This window comes from Temnothorax longispinosus, chromosome 7, assembly GCF_030848805.1.
Source record: "Temnothorax longispinosus isolate EJ_2023e chromosome 7, Tlon_JGU_v1, whole genome shotgun sequence".
NCBI lineage: Eukaryota > Metazoa > Arthropoda > Insecta > Hymenoptera > Formicidae > Temnothorax > Temnothorax longispinosus.
In genome coordinates this window covers 6,532,896-6,553,551 of record NC_092364.1, presented here as the reverse complement: position 1 = coordinate 6,553,551, position 20,656 = coordinate 6,532,896, and the positions used below count along the sequence as shown (strand labels likewise).

Genomic DNA, 20,656 nt, shown 5'->3' with positions numbered 1-20,656 from the left:
CGCCATTTTGAATTTTGTACATCTGACTTCGGATTCGTAATCAGCGACCCCAGAAACCTCCGAGTAACAAGTTTCAAGCAAATTCAGAAAGTTTTACTTTGTTTTTTCTACGTTGCGGCTATAACCGTCATACACACTCTTGGCCACTTTTGTTTTTGCGGCTATAGCCGTCATACACAGTCAACGGGTTAATAGTATGATTTATATTACGCAGTCGAAACAATGCGTTACTTCGGTTCTAATATGTTTTTTGAATTTATTTGCGTATATTTCGGCATATTAACAGTCACACATCTTAAGGCATGGATCGATATCAATGCCTCTATCATTAAAATAAAATGCAGAATTATGTTCTTAAAACAATGTATAACAAGCGATCTAATAGATTGTATACACTGAAGAAAGTCAAAATAAATGACCGAAACGTTTGTTAATTTATATTTATATATTACACATTAAAACTTTATAATTATCGCTTGTACAACAGCGTTAGCTCTTATTTACCTTTATTATATTATTGTTGATTTTAAAATAATTTTTGATAGTTAGATATGTACCTATATATTATAATAAATTATCACATTCGTACAAATTGAAAATCTGAAAATGTTTCAAACGTGCAATGTGTGTTTTTAGTACCTATCTATACAATGTATAAGATATTAAATACTGTGATTTTATTTTACATATTTATATTCTGTAGTAATAAAAAGTGATGATTATCTTTATGGTCACATATATTTTTCAAACTATTACGCATCTCACGATGCTTAATATTTATATTTCGTCGTAAACTGAAAAAAATAAAAAATGTATGTTCTCTACTTTATGTTCTTGATATACTTTATCGCCAATAGATACTCATGTTTCTCTATAAATTAATTATACCACGTAATCAAGTATGTGTCAGTCACGAAATATACGTAGCCCGTACCTCAACGAAGAGATAGAAGAGAGTAGGGGATGGGAAAGAGTGGCGAGGGGAATGAGAAAGCGAGAGAGAGCGAGAGAAAGAGAGAGAGAGAACGATTGAGTCCGCAGTATAAATGTAGCCCGCGCGAGTACCACCAATCATTCGCCTTCTGACCTCGAAACTCACAGAGCTCTTTCTGGTCTCTCTCTTCTTCAGCAAAATGACGATCGTGAGTATCTAATAAATAATCAATTCAAATTAATTAAATCATCAAATTATATTTGTTCCGTGAATAGAGCACGCTTTCTCTCTCCTTGTCGTTCATTATTCCTTCTTCTTTTTGTTTTAATCGCCTTTTTTGTTCTGCCTTTTTTTCCTATGAGCGTAAATAATAGTTTGCAGAGTGATAAAGACCTGCTCGGTCAAAGCACGTGTTATGAAACTTTTTAGAATGGATTCCGATTGGAGAATTACTTCGTTTTTCCTAGAAAATATAATAGAAATCTAGGAAATAACTGAACAATTTTGAATCAAAATCCATTCCAAAAATCACTCAAAGAATATGGAGCATTGAGCCGTAACTGGGTGTTGGTGTTAGAATATTCTATATTTAAGTTAGTAATCCGAAAAGTTTTGTAATACGTGCCCAGGTGTTTAATCGCAAACGATATCGATTTCTTTTTCTTTTCTTTTAATGAAGCGGCATAACAAGGCGAGAAAAAATTTGTACTCGCGATCGTGGCAACGAGAGTAGTTTTTAATTACCGGAATCGGTAATTAAAGAGGAAATGTCTTGAAGATACAAAAGAAAAAAGATTTTCGACGACGCGAAGAAACGCGACGCTTCTTGTGCTCATCATTTTTTCTTTTACGAGAATCCGGATAACGTTCTATTTTAAATTTAACCAACAAAAATATGAGGCAATTTTAAACATCCGCGTCTTTAATAACGTTGAATTGTAAAAGTCAGTATCAGTACTAAAAAGCTCGATGGAAAGTTCGGAGAGCAGTTCGTTTATGGAAGACAATTAGTCGTTGTCGTCGATCGCGTTGCAGACCGGACGCGGGATAACCTACCATACCCTGACCTTTTAGACGGATAATTAATAACTTGGGAGTTATTAATAAATGGAAGGGCTATATGCGATTCGAGGCAAAAACGCAAGAAATCGCAAGTGTTCCTATGACAAATTCATAATTCACGCGAGATAATCTTAATTCTTTTTCAGACGTTTGTGCAGCGATCCTTAATTATCTTCGCCGCTCTCCTGTGCTATTACCAGTCCTGGGTCGGCGCGGTGGACTGCAAGTAAGTGTCGTATTCATAAGCTTCTTTCTTCTCCCCGTGTCGCTGGAAGATAAACGGAACCAGATATAAATCGCGGGGTCACTGTTGCAGGAAATACCCGTTTGCCCCGAAATGCCGAGGTGTATCGGCGAAATAAAGCGCTTGGTACCCTTACTTGTTATGCGCGCTATAGGATAATTTTGGTATATATGCCGCAGCTAAAGGAAATTTAATTTATCGAGTACTATTTACTATGTTTAAGGCAAATAAGTTATACCAATAACATTAATTATATCAATAAAATTAATTATACCAATAAAAACTTTATACTGTCTACTACTATAAAAGAATAGAAATATAAAATATTTATTCTTTGTATTTAATAAAAAAAACTTTTAGAAACTTGCATTTTTGCCATATATTCCAGAGGAGTGGGTTATATATATGGCATTCATGGATGAAATATACGCCTTATAAAAAATTACAAATAATGTTTATAAATAAGGCAATAAAATGTCATAATAAGTTATAAAATGTGTGTAAGAAGTTTATTAAGATGTAAGAATGATAAACAAATTATAAAACTGAAAAAATTAAAAAAAAAATAGAAGATCGATAGATATATTAAAGATTATTGTTATACGATCCAAATAAAGAAGGAAAAAGAATAGAAGATTTTGAGTTTTACAAAATGTCTGTACTATGGCATAAATCCCGCATGCTAACTTGCCGTATATCCTAAACAGGAGGAATATACAAGATATTATGTTAAACAAAAAATACAAGAGCTATGCACTTGTATTTTGCTGTATTCCATCACTTACTATTCCTCTACACTTATGTATCATGAAATAACCATTAAACCTTAAAACATTCCCTACATTAATCATTTTACGTAGGTCGTAACACAAGATCGCGTTTCTTACTACGGTGAGAAATTGATTTAACTCACGACAGTTTCGTTAATATTAACAGTAAAGAACTGAAATTACAACACAATAGTAATACGGCATAAAGGCACATAACAGAATAATTGCTAGCAAGTACCTTCATTCCTTCTATTTTTTCTTACATCTGCGACGTAAAACCCCGCGCGGCGTAAATACCGGAGTTACCCTAAACTGCAAGGAAGGAGACTGCAGTTTCCCCAGGATGAAATTCTTGATCGTGATTCTCGACGACGTAAGTAAAAGCTTTCGTCATTCGGAGCTGGCAAAGTTGGAACATTCGTAAATGAGAGAGAGAGAGAGAGAGAGGAGAGAAAAAGAATCCTAATTTAACCATTTCTCTCTGATTCAATCGATCTGTTTCTTCTAATTTTGCAATATTTCTGTTAAAATATAAAAATATAACTAAGTCAATATTTTAAAACTTTAAAATACTCGGCGAGAAAATTAAAATTTGTTGAATATTTAAAAAATTTTACAAATTAATAATAATTAAATAGATGATTAAAATCAAATCCAAAAAGGATGTTATAAAATCTGTCTCTCTTTCTCTCTTCTGTCTTCGTTCCTCAATTAAAGATCATTTAATTAGGATTTGGATTTTCCATTTATTTCATAAATTTCAATAAATTTTAATAAGAATAATGGTTATTAATTCAGATAGAATTAATTTATGAGGCTTTTTCGATTGTTCTAGATTCTCTATAGGAACAATGAAGTTTGTCCTTTCAACTCCGAACCCAACATGTATGTGAAGTTAGCCCCGCACTTTTTGAATTTTTAGTTTTTTTTTTTTGTGCCGTATTGTGCTATGTTTGTGCTGTATTGTGCCGCAAACCGCAACTCCCTAACTCAAAGCGTATTCGAGAAAATTTAAAAAAACAAAATTTTTGATAGCCCCGCACTTTTCGAATTTTCAGTTTTTTTTATTGTGCCGTATTGTGCTGGATTTGTGCTGACTTGTGCCGCAAACGAGAGATTGATAACTTCGATAACAATTAAGAAAAAAAATAAAAACAAAAATTATACTAGCCCCGCACTTTTATCGAAATAAACCCATTTTTTTTTGGTTGATAGATAATAATTTGTGCCACGTTGTGCCGTTGGAACTAACTCGATATCTCTTTTCGTTGGGCAGATAAAAAATATTAAATTTTTAAACAAAATAACAATTAATTACTTTTAAAACGCATTTATCAAACTTCTGTAAACTGTGCTGAGTTTCGCTAGATGAGTACAACAAAGAAATGGCCAAAAATGCATAGAAAGTTGCAGGGGTTGAAAATAATGGGCTAAGGGAGGGGGAGAAATGGGGGTGAGAAAAAAAATTTTACAATTTAAAATTTTTAAAATTGTGCCGGGTTGTGCTCGAAGAGTATAATAACTTTTCTTAATGACAAAATGTCCGCAAGTCGTTAGTTTTCGCAGCACAACCATCTAGAGAAAACAGTTTTTAGGAATTCCAATTTTTAAATCGCTATAACTTTTGAACCGTGACAGGAAATGAAATTTTGCGAATTGTGCTGAGTTGTGCTGGACGGACACAACAAGGAAAAACGGCTAAAAAAGAATCGAAAATAGCAGGGGTTGAAAATAATGAGCCAAAGGGCATGGGGGTGAGAAGAAAAATTTGAAAATGCGAATTTTTCTTCTCACCCCCATGCCCTTTGGCTCATTATTTTCAACCCCTGCTATTTCGATTCTTTTTTAGCCGTTTTCTTGTTGTGCCCGTTCAGCACAACTCAGCACAATTCGCAAAATTTCATTTCCTGTCACGGTTCAAAAGTTACAGCGATTTAAAAATTGGAATTCCTAAAAACTGCTTTCTCTAGATGGTTGTGCTGCGAAAACTAACGACTTGCGGACATTTTGTCATTAAGAAAAGTTATTGTACTCTTTGAGCACAACCCGGCACAATTTTAAAAAATTTGAAAAATGCGAATTTTTCTTCTCATCCCTATCCCCTTTGGCTCATTATTTTCAACCCCTGCTATTTTCGATTCTTTTTTAGCCGTTTTCTTGTTGTGCCCGTTCAGCACAACTCAGCACAATTCGCAAAATTTCATTTCCTGTCACGGTTCAAAAGTTACAGCGATTTAAAAATTGGAATTCCTAAAAACTGCTTTCTCTAGATGGTTGTGCTGCGAAAACTAACGACTTGCGGACATTTTGTCATTAAGAAAAGTTATTGTACTCTTTGAGCACAACCCGGCACAATTTTAAAAAATTTGAAAATGCGAATTTTTCTTCTCATCCCTATCTCCTTTGGCTCATTATTTTCAACCCCTGCTATTTTCGATTCTTTTTTAGCCGTTTTCTTGTTGTGCCCGTCCAGCACAACTCAGCACAATTCGCAAAATTTCATTTCCTGTCACGGTTCAAAAGTTACAGCGATTTAAAAATTGGAATTCCTAAAAACTGCTTTCTCTAGATGGTTGTGCTGCGAAAACTAACGACTTGCGGACATTTTGTCATTAAGAAAAGTTATTGTACTCTTTGAGCACAACCCGGCACAATTTTAAAAAATTTGAAAAATGCGAATTTTTCTTCTCATCCCTATCCCCTTTGGCTCATTATTTTCAACCCCTGCTATTTTCGATTCTTTTTAGCCGTTTTCTTGTTGTGCCCGTTCAGCACAACTCAGCACAATTCGCAAAATTTCATTTCCTGTCACGGTTCAAAAGTTACAGCGATTTAAAAATTGGAATTCCTAAAAACTGCTTTCTCTAGATGGTTGTGCTGCGAAAACTAACGACTTGCGGACATTTTGTCATTAAGAAAAGTTATTGTACTCTTTGAGCACAACCCGGCACAATTTTAAAAAATTTGAAAATGCGAATTTTTCTTCTCATCCCTATCTCCTTTGGCTCATTATTTTCAACCCCTGCTATTTTCGATTCTTTTTTAGCCGTTTTCTTGTTGTGCCCGTCCAGCACAACTCAGCACAATTCGCAAAATTTCATTTCCTGTCACGGTTCAAAAGTTATAGCGATTTAAAAATTGGAATTCCTAAAAACTGCTTTCTCTAGATGGTTGTGCTGCGAAAACTAACGACTTGCGGACATTTTGTCATTAACGAAAGTTATTGTACTCGCCTAGCACAATCCGGCACAATTTTAAAAAATTTGAAAATGCAAATTTTTCTTCTCACCCCTATCCCCTTTGGCTCATTATTTTCAACCCCTGCTACTTTCAATTTTTTTTTAGCCGTTTTCTTGTTGTGCCCGTCCAGCACAACTCAGCACAAGTCGCAAAATTTCATTCCCTGTCACGGTTCAAAAGTTATAGCGATTTGAAAATTGGAATTCCTAAAAACTGCTTTATCTAGATGGTTGTGCTGCGAAAACTAACGACTTGCGGACATTTTGTCATTAACGAAAGTTATTGTACTCGCCTAGCACAATCCGGCACAATTTTAAAAAATTTGAAAATGCGAATTTTTCTTCTCACCCCCATCCCCTTTGGCTCATTATTTTCAACCCCTGCTACTTTCGATTCTTTTTTAGCCGTTTTTTTTGTTGTTGTGCCCGTCCAGCACAACTCAGCACAAGTCGCAAAATTTCATTCCCTGTCACGGTTCAAAAGTTATAGCGATTTGAAAATTGGAATTCCTAAAAACTGCTTTATCTAGATGGTTGTGCTGCGATAACTAACGACTTGCGGACATTTTGTCATTAAGAAAAGTTATTGTAATCGCCTAGCACAATCCGGCACAATTTTAAAAAATTTTAAATTGTAAAATTTTTTTTCTCATCCCCATTTCTCTCCCTCCCTTAGCCCATTATTTTCAACCCCTGCAACTTTCTATGCATTTTTGGCCATTTTTTTGTTGTACTCATCTAGCGAAACTCAGCACAGTTTACAGAAGTTTGATAAATGCGTTTTAAAAGTAATTAATTGTTATTTTGTTTAAAAATTTAATATTTTTTATCTGCCCAACGAAAAGAGATATCGAGTTAGTTCCAACGGCACAACGTGGCACAAATTATTATCTATCAACCAAAAAAAAAATGGGTTTATTTCGATAAAAGTGCGGGGCTAGTATAATTTTGTTTTTATTTTTTTTCTTAATTGTTATCGAAGTTATCAATCTCTCGTTTGCGGCACAAGTCAGCACAAATCCAGCACAATACGGCACAATAAAAAAAAACTGAAAATTCGAAAAGTGCGGGGCTATCAAAAATTTTGTTTTTTTAAATTTTCTCGAATACGCTTTGAGTTACGGAGTTGCGGTTTGCGGCACAATACAGCACAAACGTAGCACAATACGGCACAATAAAAAAAAACTAAAAATTCAAAAAGTGCGGGGCTAACTTCACATACATGAACCCAACTTTATCCATTCGCGCAAGAACAGATTGCGGGTGAAAGACTCGAAAGATGCGTATCTGGACGACTATATATTGATTCGACGATCACTAAATATTATGTCGGCGCGATTCACAAGGAGATGACTGACCGATCGCAACTTTTTGCAGGTATATTATATACTCGTCCGTTCGATTATTTTTTATTGTATTATCCAGCTTGATTCTCTCTCCACACATACACCACACACACACACACACACACACACACCGTGTTTTCTCTGATATATTATCTCTTCTCCTTTTTCCTTGTTTCCTCGCAAATCTGGCAGCGATAAAGTTATGTGCGTATACACGCATATTGTTAGCACATTCTGACTGTTTTGATAATAAACACTTAAACTCGCACAACTGAATAGGCCAATTTACTGTCTCGATCTTGTAGGAACCCGATAAAAACAGTCACGTCACATCCACGTCGAATCCAAGTAATTTACGTGGACTACGTGGATGCAGATTTATCCACAAACTATCCACATGGATGCAACGTTCTTTTCTCATCACTACATCGAAGTCTATTATCTCCGAAATATCAATGTAGATTCTCTGTAGATATATCTATTAAGAAATATGTACAGGGAATTTTTATTGACATTTCGAGGATAAAAGACTTCGATGTAGTGATGAAAAAAAAAACGTTGCATCCATGTGGATAGTTTGTAGATAAATCTGCATCCACGTAATTTCTATTAAAAATTATAATTAATCAATGAAAGTAATATTATTATACTGCGTTTATATGGCAATATCATAGCTTTTAATGGATAATTAATAGTGAATTATAATTTGATGCTGCAATTATACTTTGTATACTGCAGGGGGAATGAACTTGTATTGAATAAGATTTTGTATGCAATTGCCATGTCGATTGACACATTTCAGCCCTAGTCGGTGCATCAGGAATTTATGTGCATTATTTCTAAAGTTTCATTAACGAAAGGTTTCCTTATTTTTGTCTAGTGAGGCCCTTGTAAGGGCCAATTTCACCAACCACAGTTAGCTTAACCGACGGTTAAAGTTAGCAGGATTGACCAATAGAAATGAATCCACCCTGCTTTCTATTGGTCAATCCTGCTAACTTTAACCGTCGGTTAAGCTAACTGTGGTTGGTGAAATTGGCCCTAAGGATTTGATAAGAATGTTTTAACTTTATAAATATACTTTTTTCATAAATATATTTACGAACACAAAATTTCATAATGAGCCGGCACTGGTTTCTGACATTCACCCGACATTAAGAAATATTATATCATATATCTAATTCAAAATTTTATTACTCTTTTTAAACTGAATTTGTTTCTTAAGATAATTTTTGAAAAATTATATATTTGCGCTGGTTATGACATATGTAGACTATATATAACGTTTACATCAAATTAAGAAGTAGTCTACCACGTAAGGCAGTTGACTCACGATGCAGAGGTCCCGAGTTCAAATCCCACCAAGGTAAGTGGTGTTTTTCAAATACGAAAAAATATTTATAAAATCATAGACTGCATCTTAAGAAACAAATTTAGTTAAAAAATAGTAATAAAATTTTGAAATAAATAATTTTTTTTATTTCGGGTGAATAATCCACCAACCATCCACGTGGACTACAGTACCGTTCTTGAGCGGATTGTCCACTCGAATGTCCACGTGGATTCCACGATGCTGATCCATGTAGCAATAACGTGGATTTCACGTACTGTTTTTATCGGGAAAGTAATTATAACATCCGCATGTGAAACAATTTACGATGTCTTTCGCGTGTTAACTCTTTAACTAATATTCTTATGTGGCGTAGAAAGATGAACGCTTTAAATAGTGTCAAACGATTTTGTTCGATCGATTTTACGGGAATTAATTATAGGCAGAGGCGGGGAGTACACACAACTTGTCACTTAATCCCTTGCTCTTTTAATGACATATTTCAGCTCGTCGTGCATTCTATCAATAATTTTGGAGACTGAGCAAGATTAAATTACTGAGCGTTATTGAATTTTAAACTGTCCTCCCGAGATTGTTATTTCGGCGGATATTTCATGCGGCGGATATTTGTGTGCGTAAAGGCGCGTGCATAATAAAATATACCGCAGATAATCGGCCATACAATCGAGTTATTGTACATAAAGAGATTATATGTAATAGGATAATTATATATATATGTTGTTCCAAATTGTGTTTTGATTATATTTCAAATAAAGCATATTATGTACATGTAAATCCAAAAATCCTAAATGGTAGCTTTATTTCATAGTAGCTTTATTTCTCCCTAACAAAATAATTCACAAAATTGCGTTACCTAACTCAACCCAAAAGTGATATACTATTTAAAAAAAAAGATGTGAAATCTTTAAATTGTGCCAATTGTAAAGAAAATATATATATTGATTTGAAAAATAATTGTTGCGCAACTGCTTTAAAAAATAAAACTCAAGTGGTACGTATCTTTGTATTCCCATTCAAGGATTTTCTCATTCCAACCCAAGCTAATTCTTTTTAACAAAATCAAGAGACACGGTAGTGTCTCGCGCCAAGTACACGCGGAGCGAGACCGACCGTGACTCTTTTACGCGACGCGACGGTTGCGAGTACTCGAGATGTTGAGATCTCGATAACAAGTGAACGGATCAAGTTCTAAGTAGGCTTGATCGACAGCTTGGGGTCCAATTAGGGGAGGGGGGTTCTCTTATAATATTCCGCTACGTGCTCTACGAGCGGAGATATTGCGACGCAAAGTCCAAATGTGAAAATTTTTTATTAAGATACGTCGTCGTCGTCTACGTCGACCGCTCTCATCTCAATATTATTATGATTATCAGAGAAACGACATTTTCACTTTTTCGACGCTGGCGGCGCAGGTATCGCCAGTTTCGATATCGCGCGCGTATTTCGAAATTAGGTCGATAGACTTATCGGTCAGGAAAAAGATTTCTATTTAGGTAAATTAGGTATATACTTATATAATATATATTGAGTCAATTGCTTCATGTTTATCTGGAGAGATTTCGTATCCTTACATCGTATTACCACCGCAGCCGGAAAAGAAAGTTCTTTACGCTTTTGGCAGAAAGTGCCGCTAGGGAATTTTTAAGTCGATTCTTATGAATCAAGTTTGAATTCGATGTTTAGGTATCTCAGGTTGCCGATGACGAGGTCCACATAGTGCGCTCCGTAGACAGATAGTGCGCTTCATAGTTTTCGGTGTCCAGGTGTAATAATACGTTGAATTCGATGTCTACGTGTCCCAGGTGGTATTAATACACGTAGACACCGAAAACTACGGAGCGCACTATGTGGACCTCGTCATCGGCAACGTGGGACACCTAGACATCGAATTCAACGTATTATTACACCTGAACACCGAAAACTATGGAGCGCACTATCTTGAACCCGTCATCGGCAATCTGGAACACGTGGACATCGAATTCAAGGTATTAATACACCTGGATACCGAAAACTATGAAGCGCACTATGTGGACCTCGTCATCGGCAACCTGGGACACCTAGACATCGAATTCAAGCTTGATTCATAAGTATCGATTTAAAAATTCCCTAGCGGCAGAATTAAAATTATGTCATGACATAATAAAAATTCGCTAAATTAAAATTATGTCTATAGACATAATAAAAATTGGACGAATTAAAATTATGTCTAGACATAATAAAAATTGGATGAATTAAAATTATGTCTTGACATAATAAAAATTGGATAAATTAAAATTATGTCTGACAAAAATAATTCCGCATTTTTATTATGTGTGTACACATAATTTTAATTCATACAATTTTTATTATGTGTACACATAATTTGTTTTCGAATGAACGTAAAACGTATTTGTTATAATATCCATTATTGAAAATCGATATGCGCGACAAAAGCTCTTGTATATTATTAATTATGTTATTATTTATTATATATATTTCTATCCATATATTTTCAGTATTAACATTAGAAAAATTATTGGCATTTAGGATACGAATCTTTTTCCGTTAGTTTGTAAGTTTCATGATTAAAAAGATCATGTCGTATTATTAACATATACCTAAGATTTATAGAATTGTTATTAATTTTATTATATATCTCAATTGCGCGAATCTCAAATATGTTTTGTAAAAATTATGCATAATATTCCTATGCAAGGATACTTGTTTAATTATTTTTTCCTATTGCATTTAAGTATAGAAAAATATACAATTTCTATGTGTTTGCACTTTATATTTAATGAGCAGGCAATTAAATATATGTATATGATTCAATTTGCGTCTATGTCTCTTTATTGACTGACATAGTTATATACTTTTAATCTTTTTCTTTTCTGAAATTCAATCAATTGAATAGCAAAAACTACGTTATCATATTATATATTTTTGGTACGTAGTGTGCAAATGTATTTTGAAATAAAGATTATATATTTTCTACTGAATTATTTACACACACGTGCAGTTTCAGAGAATTATTTTTCGCCAACTCAAATATGTTCCTACTCAACTATTAAAATATGAAAGATAATTTTATCTAGTTGTGACATTCGCTCGAATTCCTGAAATAATTTTCAAGTATGTGAGTACGAAAATATATATATATATATATATATATATATATATATTGTACTATTTAATATTTATAATTAATAGAAAATTATCAACGATGCGTTATGTACGAGAAATTTAACAGAATTGCTTTCATCAAATAGAATTAATTTGCGATTAGTTGAAGGGAATAAAAAAATAAACAAATCAAGTAAATTTCAGACACGTGTTACAGGTGTCTATCTGTAATTATCAAAAATATCGATACCTGAACATATACAGTTGCGAACAACATTCAGTAAGACACGCGAATAAAAATAAATAAAAAATTTTACAGTTAAGAACTTATTAACATTAATCATGCTATATTGCGATTATGTTTTATGTTAAAATTGAAAAATATATACAAGGTGTACAACTAAAAGGGTTACAGATTATTATTTCTAAAAAACTAAGCAAAATATTAAATTGTTGTTTTTTTAGAAATAATAGTCTGTAACACTTTTAGCTTCATACCTTGTATATACTGTTTATAAGATTATAAGATATATTGTTTATAAGATTAAGATGCGTAACACTACAAAAAGGCGTGATATCCGTACAAAATTACCTTTTTAAAAAAAAGGTAAAAGAAGGCGCCAAGTACACGTATAGTAGTGTATATGTATTATGTTGTTACCCTGTTATGTTGTTACCTCGAAAAAAACAAAGTGGTAGTATTATACCTCCAAATAACTTTACCCTGTACATACTGTTTATAAAATGCGTAATACTACAAAAAGGCGTGATATCCGTACAAAATTACCTTTTTTAAAAAAAAGGTAAAAAAAGGCGCCAAGTACACGCATAGTAGTGTATATGTTGTTACCTCGAAAAAAAAAGAAAGTGGTAGTATTATACATCAAAAAAACCTAAGTAACAAGTGATAGACGTAATCTTTATATCTCGAAAAATCTCGAAAAATTTAACCAGTAGTATCTTTATTTCCGAAAAATTATAACCCAAGTGATACACATCACAAAATTATGTTACCTTATCAAAAAGAAGAGTCGCGCTTTAAGTGATCTATTACAATTACAAAAAAGAAATGATATCTCTTTAAATTACAGCGCCAATTACAGAGAGAACATATATATTGCCTCAAAAAATAATTGTTGCACTACTTTGAAAAATCTTTACATTGTGTCAATTAGAAAAGAATGTATGATAATAATTTTATAAGATTAAAAAATTTTATTTAAATTTAACAAGGGAATACAAGATATTTAAGTACAAAGTTTACATGTGTATTTTTTAGTGGTCACAAAGAATTACAGAGGTAACAGTACAAAATAAAAATATTTTATTAAAATACATAAATTTTTCTTGTAAAAAAACTTGGCGCTGCTAGACCTCAAAATTTTAAATAAATAAGGACAACAATAAATAAAAATAATTCAGAAAAGAATGCGATGGGAGTAATATTAAATGATTATCAGCGTGGATGTGCGAGTGAGTGATATGGGCGTGCGTGACGACGCGGACGGCGGATAATGCGGCTTATAATTAAGTAGAGGATAAATTTATTTATTTATTTAAAATTTCGAGTAATCGTCATTTCGAATCAAATTTCGAATCATTATCATAAAAAATAAATTAAAAACTAGGAATCTTTTTCTTCTTTTTCTTCATCGTATTTGTCACAATCATTTAGGTCATCTTCATCCTCAGAAAAGTTGTCACTCGATTCTGTAACATTATTTAAAAATCATGATATGATTGTTTGACTACTAATTTTTTCTCTTTATTTTTCTTAAACATAACGTAACAACGTAACGTAAACATTTTTGGGCGGTCCTACCACTCACAAGCGACCCATTTTTTTGTCAGTCAATTATCCTAATAGTCATAGAATATATCAAAAAATTATGGTGCAAAATGACTGACATACCGAAATGGCTTGAAAAAAAAATTTTTTTTACACAAGTGGGTGGCTGTACCACCCAAAGCGACCCATTTTTTTGTCAGTCCCCGGAGCTTTGATCATTGAATAACATTCTGAATCACCACAAAAAGTTTCATAAGTACCGAAATAATCACGAAAAAATAGAGCTAGCTCCTCTACTAATAGAAAAAGCTTTGTTTTCGTTAAAAAAAATTTTTTTTTGTTTTTCTGAACGTGTTCAGATAGTTCTAAAACGTCGAAAAATTGTAATTTTAAAAAATGTCTGTATTGTTTCCTCATAGAGAAAGTTTTGTTTTCGTAAATTTTTTTTTTTTTTAACGTGTTCAGAATGTTCTAAAACGTCGAAAAATTGTAATTTTAAAAAATGTCTGTATTGTTTCCTCATAGAGAAAGCTTTGTTTTCGTAAAATTTTTTTTTTTTTTTGAACGTGTTCAGAATGTTCTAAAACGTCGAAAAATTGCAATTTTAAAAAATGTCTGTATGTATGTATGTGTGTGTGTATGTGTGTGTGTATGTGTGTGTGTATGTGCCAAATTTACCGAAATTTCTATAACTCCAGAACTAATCAATCAAATCTTAACGAATTATATATAAAATAGGGGTAGAAAAAACTGAAAAATATAATAGAATTAATAAAAATTGCTAATAATCAAAGGGTTCTTTTTTTTTTAATTTTTAATTTTTGCTCTGTTGTCCGTTAATGCTCTAACTTCCGTAATTTTTTAGATATCGGAGTGCATTTTTTTTTAATCGATAGAGTAGCATGTAAGGAAGGTTGGGATTAAATTTGGCAATAATCGGTAAAGCGGTTCTTTTTTAATAAAATTTTGAATTTTTATAGAAATGTTCGTTTATGCTTCAACTTCTGCAAATTTGGAGATATTGATCTATTTCTAATTTTATTATCTTTTTCAGTTTTTTTTACCCCTATTTCATATATAATTTTTTAAGATTTAGTTGATTAGACCCAGCTTTATACGCAATCAAAGGTCCATAATTTTGATCGCATATAAAGCTAAGTCTAATCAACCGAATTTAAAAGAATTATATATGAAATAGAGGTAGAAAAGACCGAAGTAAAAATTGTTTTTTGAGTTTTTTTTTAAGATTTGGATGATTAGATCCAGCTTTATACGCGATCAAAGGTTCATAATTTTGCTCGCATATAAAGCTAGAGCATATAAAGCTCGCATATAAAACTAATCAACCGAATTTTCTTCAGTCTTTTCTACCCCTATTTTATATATAATTCTTTAAGATTTGGTTGATTAGACCCAGCTTTATACGCGATCAAAGGTCCCTAAGTTTTAGAAAAATGTCTGTAATAGCTCTAATTTCCGTAAATTTTAAGATATCGGTCTATTTTTAATTTTATTTCTAATTTGCACAATTTTTTTTTTAAATTTATGTACATTAGTTTTTTATTTTTTATTTTTTTATTTTTTTTAAAAGCGCAGATTACTTATTCTCTTATCTTTATTAAGGGGATGCTGGAGCCGTCTGTTTTACCGGCATTTTTTGTCGGCACGTAGCGTCGTATTAATTTGACAGAATTAAAAATCCTTCTCCAGAATTGCAGTACATTCATTAATGATTCGGGGGAACTCTGATTTTATATAGAAAACGAGAAAAAATTACGGAAGTACAGATTTCCTTATCCTACTTTTATCCCAAAATGGCGTCTCGAGTTGCGGCGAGCTGTCAGCTCGTCACAAGATGTATTTCATATAAGAGATATACCATTGGTACGAACGCGAAAACAAGTTCCCCCGAATTGCACAACAAGAAAAACATCGATAAACCCTCCAAATCAAGATTTGGAAGCGTAATATAAAAGTATAATGTCGACGTGCATCGTGCGTATGTGTGCGTGCAATGTAGCGTGCTATCCTTGTCTATATCTTTGTCTATACAAGGACAGATATAGTTCGCCGGTCTTCTTTACCGACGCCGATCGAGTTCGGCTACGGCTCCAGCATCCCCTTAAATTGGATACATGTGCGTAATCGGCGAGACCGAGTCGGATCTATCTTAATAGCCCCGTTTTGTTCATTGAATTTAAAAGTTAAAATTTTATTACACTTTACATCAGGTTTACATTTTACAAGCATTACAATTAATTTTGCAAGACGGAGCCTGCGTCTCCGTTCGTCCATAGCTATCGTCTCCCATGCTTCAGACACCGTTGAAGCCGACCGGAGAGACCGATTGTCCAACATGCCAAAAATCATGTTGGATATTTCAACAGGCAGCTGTTTGATGATGTCCAGTCTCTTTTGTATAAATACATCAAAATAGGAAACAATTCTCCTAAAGGCTTCCATTGCTCCCGATTTGTGGCCTTCGAAAGTCTAAAGGATAATGATAGCTCCGCAGTCGATGCTGCTTATACTCCTTTCCCTCTCCCCTTATTGGTCAAGAAAAATTTCAAATTAAATGACGTCACGGGGCTACCCCGAAAATGGCGCGTTCTAATTGGCTGCCCTCCCCCCACCCCACTCCTCCCACTCCCCCACCTCCCACCCCCTCCCCCCGCCATGACGGAGAAATCATTTTCTCTCCGGCACTCGTACCGATCATACATCACGAGCAATAGAAGCCTTTAGGAGAATTGTTGAATATTTTGATATATATATATATTCATACAAAATAGATTCGATATCATCAAATAGCTGCTTTTTGAAATATTTTGAAATATCCAGCATGATTTTTGACATGTTCGATGTGACCGATCTCTGCGGTCGGTTTCGAAGATTTCTGAAAGATGGAAAACGATATATAGTATACTATTTCTAGATTTATATATGCGTGCTTCCACCAAGTGTTTCACATTTCGACATAGAATGTCCGTGCTTAAAATATTTGTATCGCCGAATTTAATTAACGGAGATTTGTCTTTGATCATGATCATATACAATGTGTATAATCTACGTGCGTAACACATGTATATGAAGAGAAGTCATCACGCTCGGAAACGAAGTAATAGAATGAGGAGGTTCTAATCAAAATTAATAATTTACCATGGCTTTCACATCGAAAGTCCTGCTCAATGGTGAGAAATGTTCCGAGCGATCGGAGTACTGAATGTCCGTGCTTAAAATATTTGTATCGCCGACTTTAATTAACGGAGATTTGTCGTATATGCAAGTAGTCTACCACGTAAGGCGGCTCACGATCCAGAGGTCCCGAGGTCCCAAGTTTGAATCCCACCAAGGTAAGTATGTTTTTCAAATACGAGAAAATATTTATAATCATAGATTGCATCTTAAGAAACAAATTTAGTTAAAAAATAGTAATAAAATTTCAAAATAAATATATTTCTTTTATTTTTTTTGACAGTGTTGCGCATTCCTTGCACGGTTTTTGAGGACAATTTGTCGTCGAACAGCGCTACGCAAAGCTTGCTCGGTTTTTGCCGATTATTTGTCGCCAGACAGCGCTACGCAAAGGTTGCTCGGTGTTTGTCGACAATTTGTTGGCAGACAACGCTAGACAAAGCTTGCTCGGTATTTGCCGACAATTTTTTGGCAGACAACGCTACACAAAGCTTGCTCGGTTTTTGCTGCCAATTTGCTGTCTGGTTATGTACACAGGCTTTGCTAGCAAAACACGAGCTTAAAGATGACACAGATGGCACCGGATTTGACACCAATCTTTGAACAAATTTGATTACGTACAAAACTTAAGAAAGTTTAAAAATGTTAAAATAATAAAACGCGCGCGCGCGCGCGCGTGACAAAAGTGCAGATCAAATTAGAAGATAAACCGCGATAAAAAAATTATAGTACTGACCAAGACAAAGCAATGAACAAATCGATTGGCAATACTACTTCCCGAAAAAGGCATAATAACAGAGTAACGCAAATTACTTGCAAGTAATTTGCGTTACTCTGTTATTATGCCTTTTTCGGGAAGTAGTATTGCCAATCGATTTGTTCATTGCTTTGTCTTGGTCAGTACTATAATTTTTTTATCGCGGTTTATCTTCTAATTTGATCTGCACTTTTGTCACGCGCGCGCGCGCGCGCGTTTTATTATTTTAGGAATTGCCCGTAGTGGCAAGGTAGCCAAGGCTTGGCCGGAGCTAGGGCGTTCAACCATTGGCTAAGAATCTGTCAGCCAATACTGGTCCATCATTGGCAATTTACTGGTTGTTGAATAGTCAGGCGTTACAACGAAAGCCGACGCTTGGCCAACGTAGGGCAGTCAACTGTCGGCCAAAGTTCTGTCAGCCAGTACTCGACCAACAGTGGTAAATAACTGACTGCCTACCTATACAGGATAGGCAGGCGTTGTGATGAAGGCCAACGCTTGGCCAACGTAGGACAGCCAACTGTCGGCCAGAGTTCTGTCAGTCAGTACTCGACCAACAGTGGCAAATAACTGACTGCCTACCTATAGAATAGCCAGGCGTTGTGACAAAGCCCTACGGTTGGCCAATGGTTGGCACCCGCACATCGGCCAATATTCTGTCAGACAGTACTGAACCATCACTAGCAAATGACTATGCAAATGTCCGAATCATCCGATAGATGGCATTTGATAGGATCCGTTTCTCCTATTTAAAATTCGACCAACGATGTTATAAGAACGATGTATAAATGACGGAACTGCACAACTTATATCAGTTGTATCGTGGAGTCCACACTTTTATAATAAAATGTGACACACTTTTGGATTGATGTCAACGTTAATGTAACCTTATTTTTGAAGACTGATAATAATTAAATAAACAAAACATATATATATATATATATATATATAAAACGCATGTATTTTATAACAAAACTCGTTTCTTAATTAATTATCAACCAGTCTGAAATCTGGCAACCAGTACTGGCGCAATACTGAGCCGATAGTAAATCCTATACTGGGGAAGTACAAATAGACAACGGCTGGGCCAGTACTGTCTGCCAGTATTGGACCGGAGTTATCATCCATGGTTGCACCAGTATTGTTTCGGTACGGTTACCAGTACTGTGCCAGTCTACCAACTCTGGAAAACAGTAATGGCTTAGTACTGGGCCGGTCATAAAATCCTATATGGATTGTTGTTCTTTGAAAGAATAAATATGCATCTACATTTTGCGCTGTTTCCGAAAGCGTGTCTATACTTAATATACGAACTAAACAATCTATTAATAAAATGCATACGAATGGTTGCCTTTAAGGCTTTATGAACCTTAAGGCTCCTGGGTAGTCACCGCGGCCATATTGGATTCTTACTATCGAGGCGAGGAAAACACCCAATTTTGTTGTGCATGCCATTTTCAAATAAAAAGACATTTCAATAAAACATCACTATAGATCGTTTCAGAATACTTCCAAAATTGGCCGAAAACTACCCTTTTCCCTCGACAATAAACAAACAGCCATAAAACGAAGCCTAAACATACGGGAAAAACAGTTGTTTAACGACTATCGAAAGGAGGTGAAAATGTTCCTTCCGCATGCAAATCTTACTTTTCGGCCAATTTTACGACTTTCACGAATTCGTTAAACGTTAGAGCACAAGCACAGAGCAAATAATAAAGAAATAGCACGCACAACAAAATAGGTTGTCAACATGTCACAAGACAGAATTCTCCATTGGAGAGAGTGAGAGGAGAGAGTGGCGGCGCCACCGTCAACGCAGAGTTCTCGGCTCAGGGACCAGGAGCCTTAAATACAAGTAGATTAAAAATAGAAAAATAACTGCGTTTTCCTCGCGTTCAGGGATGGATAACTAATCCACGATTTGTCAGCACCAAAAGCCCTCCATCAAATAGTACGCTGGTTAGTATCCAACACAAAGAACAATCTTCGTGGTGAAAAGCGAGCTCAACGCGCTTTGATTCTACATCGAGTTCCGCAAGATTCATACACAAAGAAAAGTTAAACAGTCCATCAAACGCCAGTGGTTCCGCTATAGATAGGAATAAATCCCGAATCTTCCAGACCATTTTCAGTACTAAGGATTTTGACAACGTGTCAATGACAATTATCATTTTTATTACAAATTCGCAACAAAACAAAAATTTGCACCCAGAAAAATATGTTTTCCTATTATTAAAAATCATCTCTTTTTATTAAAAATGTATATAGATAGAATAATTATTATGGAATTGCAGTTACGAAGGAATATATTTAATAATAATAAAATACATGCATTATTGTTGCTTATTATTCTACTCGAGTTTCACACTATTGAGACATTTCCGCTTTTCCGATATTTCACTTACCGATCAGCGATATCATCCCTTGAGTTTCGATGTTAAGTTTTTCCTTAACTTCTCACCTGGATATTTCAGCATTTATTATTATTAATATACATGCAGAGAACCAACGAATTAATATAACAAAGTGTAAATGAGAGCTAAGTACTTCTTACTTAATATATAGATAGCAGTACTAAAAATTGTAATTCAAATTATAATATTGATACTATATATTATGTACTTGGTTAATTGCATTGATCTCACGTTTTTTTTATGAACAAAGTTAATTTTAGACATCTATTTTTTTCCAAAATCTACATTATACATTGATTTGTTATAAACAAGGCTATTTTTCTCGATTTTTTTTGGAAACTATGCGGCCGATTTATTATACATTTTACACACATATATTAACACATATTTTATGTAGTTTTCAGAATTTTTACAAGTAGAAATAATAAAACGCAACTTTATACGCAATCA

The 20,656-nt window shown here is 34.2% G+C and overlaps 1 protein-coding gene and 1 long non-coding RNA gene across 2 annotated transcripts in view; one reads left to right on the top strand and one right to left on the bottom strand.

Moving 5' to 3' along the window:
• LOC139815971 (uncharacterized) overlaps nucleotides 1-20,656 on the bottom strand; it is a 59,376-nt gene that overhangs the window by 22,218 nt on the left and 16,502 nt on the right. The window lies entirely within an intron of this gene.
• On the top strand, nucleotides 921-3,879 carry LOC139816420 (uncharacterized). The gene is made up of 4 exons (XR_011733006.1): nucleotides 921-1,142; nucleotides 2,143-2,222; nucleotides 2,313-3,383; nucleotides 3,846-3,879. It is a non-coding gene; the product is annotated as an uncharacterized lncRNA (long non-coding RNA).